Genomic DNA, 4,662 nt, shown 5'->3' on the forward strand with positions numbered 1-4,662 from the left:
TCTAAGAACTATGTGATCACTACACCATATGACCCAATTTGAGACATATCGATTTTTGGTTTCGAGACACATATATGTGTCTTTAGTGCTTCCACTCATATAAGAGTCTCAAATGAAAGATATGAGTTGTTTTAATTCTGATTTTTCAACTACTCTTATAAGTGTCTCATAAGTGTCTTAAAATATCATATACTTATAAATCTAAAACTTTATAAATTTCTTTTTTAACTAATTTGGAAAAAAAATTATTTCTATTTTATTTCCCTCTGAAATCTCAAACTTTCCCTCCATATTACCTCTCTTTCCAATTTTCTAAACCTTTCTCACGCTAATTTCCCTCTGAAATTCCCCACCATTCTATATCTCATACCAAATAATTTGAAACCGAATTTCATTAATTCCCTTCATTTATTTTAGGTTCCCCTTTTTTTTTTTTTTTTTTTGGGTGCGTAAACATTTTCCCATTTAACCAAAATAATTTATTTTTCATTTTTTTCTTTTCTTTCCCTTTCCTTCTCTATCCTTCTCACCCCGATAGTTTTTCTCTCTCGTCTCACAAAGTTGAGTTCCCTAGAACCCGATTGCTCAGAGATGAACCCCAACTTTCCTCAAATCTATTTATTTCCTCGAATCTTTCCACAAATCAATACTAGATTAAAGCAGAGACTTTAAGTAACTTAAATCAGATCTATTTTGCGTAAAAAACCCCTAAATCGAGCACAAATTAAACGTAATCTTATTACAAGAAAAATCAACACCCATTTCACAGATTTTGAGTAACCTAATCTCAGGTATAAAACTCATTTCAGATTCTTTGGTTGTTTTGATTTTGTAAACCCTAGAAATGGATTTTAACTCTTTATTGTCAATTTGCAGAAGAAGATTCAGTAGAAGATTCAAGTACACCGTGAGAAGTATAAACCCTAACTCTATTTCACATTCAAGTACTTCTGTTGCTATGTGCTTCCTGTTATACAAATGATGAGTTTTTTGGTTTCAAGGCTAATTATGTGTGATTTTAGGGGTTATTATGTTTAATCTGTTGATTTAATTTTTTATTTTTATGTTCACTACCATGTGTTTGATTATTCTTGTCTAACTTTCTCGATCTTCTTCACAGCTAGAAGAACCAGATCTCTAATTCATTAATTTCTCTCTTTTGGTTTCACAAGAACTTGATTTCAAGGCTTAATTGTTGTTTTTTAGGTATATTTTCTCGCATCTAGGGTTTTGATTTTGCACAATTTTGGATTTTAAGTTTAATTTTCTGAGCCAATTATATATATATATATATATATATATATATATATATATTTAGCTGTGTGGAACGAATGATGGCAGGGAAATCATCAGGAGCTGATATAGTTCACAGTATTAGTCCACCATTATAGTCCACCAAGGAGAGGCTGTGGTGGAGGTGGAAGGAAAGAGTCGAACATGAATTGCAGGTACATTTTTTTTAATGTGTTGGTTAATTGTGGATTCTTGATGATTTTGTGTGTTTACTAATGGTTTTTAAATGTTTGCAGGCCTGAAGACCTTCATATTCCATTTGAAAGATCTGGACAAGTGAGGGATGTATATTTGCCTAAAGATTTTTACTCAGGGTGAGCTTTTCTTGGGTGAGTTTTCAGGTGTCAAATAGTATTTGATCGCGCTCTGATTGCGCCGGTGTTTGCTTTTGATCAACTTGTTAATTGTCAAGGTATGCGATATTGATATAGATGGTTATGTATCCTTGTGCGAGATTGATTTGTATATGTGCCTGACACTGATGTTCTAGTGTCTTCTCTCAGTGGGTAGACTTTGTCTAGGAAAATTTGTCCCTCGACCATATTAAGATTTAATCATTGTCGGTTATTAGGTTCTCTACATGTATCTGTTCTTGCTAGTTATGTCGTTGAACTTGCGGTATATCATTTAGCTATGTCAATAGAGTTGAAATAAATAGTCGAAGACATTCTGCTTTTGCTGTACAAGGTCAACTGAATTTGGGAATTCTGGAGTTTACGGTTAATAATTACGGTAATGTGCATGAAGATTAATATAGAAATGTGTAAAGGATAATTATTAACTGACGCACTACTCACAGAATAAACAACAAGTACAAAGAAATATATATACTAAGTAAAGACAACATTAACAACTTTGGTTTCTTAAATTTCAGTTGCAGTGTTCCCTTAAGTTTGGATAACCAGTTGAATGCATTGTATTAATTGTCTGAGCTGAATCTAAAATATAATTGTTTTTGTTGTGAAGGAAGTGTAGTGGTATTCTTTGTTATTGGCTTTGATTTTTAACTTTGGTCTGTGTTCTCTGTTTATTGTGTTATGCAAATGACTGGAGATGGTGGAGGTGGTAATTTGAAGTAGTAAGGAACAAGTATTGGAGATGGTGGTGATGGTGACTTGTAGTTAAGTGAAGTGGGGGTACTGGAGATGGTAATGGTGGTGTTTTGTAATAATATGGATCAGGTTGTGGTGATGAATTGTAGCTGAGTAGTATGGGGTGATTAATGGAGATGGTGGTGGCAGTGAATTTTAGTACCATGGTGCTGGTGCTTTTTTTTTTTTTTTCCATTTTGTTAACAGTCTCCTGACTTTGTTCCCTGATACACAAACATTGTTTTCAGTTCTCGCAATTTTTCGTAGTTGTTAGTAACCTTCACGGTTTGAGTATCCAATGCTGGTTCTTAGAATTTTAAAGTTAAAACGATGTCACATGTTATTGTATAGGATGGGTATTGGAGATGGTGGTGGTGGTGGTGGCTTGAGGGTTACAAGGTATTCCTTATGTTATCAAAACATGTTGCAACTCTTTGCTGGGTGTTATATATATTTTGTTCACTTTGAACTCTAACATACTAAATGGTTGCAGATGAAGGGTAGTGCAAGATCCCATGTATGCTTCTTCTGTGGTTCAACTTCCCGATCGAGAGATGTTTCAAGTTAACCCCAAGGAGTTTCATCTGCAGACACACATCTACCAAGGAAGAAATCGTTGTTGTTGGAGGGTAAGATGTATTCAACCATGTAAATTCGTTGATTGGAAGATATAATTAGTCATACAAAAATTTGCTTGGTCCTTTTATAGATTTTTACAGTGACTTCAATGTTTTTTCTGTCTTCAGTTAAGAGGTATATAGCCCTGTAGTTTGGATATGAAAATCCCAATGACTTCTCCAGCTGGTGATTCAAAGTTGCACGCAGAGGGATCAGTTAGATCACATCCTAGTAATGAAGCGCTTGTAGATGGAAAGTTCTTAGTGAAATTACAAGAGCAAGATATCAAAGAGACCATAAAGGCAGCAAAGATTCATGATTTCTGCTATGGAATTCCTTTCGGTAAGTGTATTCATGTTTAATCGTATTTAAATTTAATGAAAGTGGTATTCGACTGTACTTTCGGATATGTTTCTGCTCATTTTGACCGTCAAATCCTTATGCTTCTCAATTTTAATGATGAACTGCATCTAGTTGTAGGTGCCTAGTAATGAAGAGTTTGAATGTGGAAAGTTATGAATTGATATGGAGTTACAAGGTAGTGTGTGCCTTCCCTGACTAATTTATGCAGATCATAGGTTTCCACTATTAATAATATAATCAGTAGAAAATCTAGTGGTTCCTCTGTTCATTAAAATTGTATGTCTTCCCTGACTAATGTATGCAGATCATAGGTTTCCACTATTAATAATATAATCAGTAGAAAATCATGTCTCTTAAAATCTTGTCAAACTTGCAGTAGCAGGCACCCTTCATTTCTTTTCAGTTGATTCTTGAGAGTTGCCATTTGGCCATGGATCATAAATGTCAATGTTTCTTATGGAACCCCATTGTTTTTTTCAGGTATGGAAGCTCATTGCTTGTACTATTTGTGAGATAACAAGGAGATCAATCTATGATCATTCTGGATTTCCCATTCTGCCAATGTTCCAAACTAGACGATTATCAAGTCTTTGTCATTTAAGTTTTCTGTTACTGATTATGTTCAACATATTTTATTCCTGATGAGTTTCAACATCTTTTATTCCTGATGAGTCACTTGAGTCATTTCTCTAGTATTTTAGCCTTTTTTTTTAATTTTTTCCTTGAAGACATTAAATGTAAGACTTCATTTTTGTTGTTAGTGCTAATATTTGATTGAGAATGGAAATGCGGCTTGTATTGGGGTGAAGAAAATTAAAATATGGAGGTGCAGGAAATAATATTGATTTTGGGTATTCCGAACTGAAAAATTAAATTTTTTTTAAAAAGCTAATTTAATGTTGAGACAGACATAAATGTCGCTTAAATTAATTATAAGTGTCGCCTAAAATTAATTAAGAGACACTTATAAGTGTCGCTTAGGTTAAATAAGAGACATTTATAAGTGTCGCTTTAGTCGTCTCAAACGATTCCGAACGCACGATTTGAGACACTTATATGTGTCTCTTAAGTTCACAATAACGACTGTCACGGTTCTACCAAAACAAGTTCGGTTATACCTCCATGTGAGTATTGTGCATAGTCATGCTAGTTACCAAAATTCGGTTGACTAGGTACTAGGATCGGTTCCCCACAACTTATGGTAACTACTTGTATTCGGCTACACATGTCCATATGATCGGTTCCCCCAAAACTACAAACTTGTTGCACATGCTCATAGGATCGGTTCCCCCATCTA

The 4,662-nt window shown here is 34.2% G+C and overlaps 1 long non-coding RNA gene across 5 annotated transcripts; it reads left to right on the forward strand.

The window, feature by feature from the left end:
• The first annotated feature begins 539 nt into the window (after window positions 1-539).
• Window positions 540-4,152, forward strand: LOC113319175. Of its 5 annotated transcripts, none has more exons than XR_003345183.1 (9): window positions 540-791; window positions 877-914; window positions 1,121-1,206; window positions 1,342-1,448; window positions 1,530-2,783; window positions 2,878-3,013; window positions 3,131-3,344; window positions 3,477-3,540; window positions 3,846-4,152. It is a non-coding gene; the product is annotated as an uncharacterized LOC113319175 (long non-coding RNA). The 5 variants fall into 5 exon arrangements; XR_003345184.1 differs by having other exon boundaries at window positions 3,483-3,540; XR_003345185.1 differs by lacking the exon at window positions 3,477-3,540 and having other exon boundaries at window positions 1,530-1,622; window positions 2,736-2,783.
• The last annotated feature ends 510 nt before the right edge of the window (window positions 4,153-4,662 follow it).

The sequence above is a fragment of the Papaver somniferum genome, chromosome 10 (assembly GCF_003573695.1).
Source record: "Papaver somniferum cultivar HN1 chromosome 10, ASM357369v1, whole genome shotgun sequence".
Classification (NCBI taxonomy): Eukaryota; Viridiplantae; Streptophyta; class Magnoliopsida; order Ranunculales; family Papaveraceae; genus Papaver; species Papaver somniferum.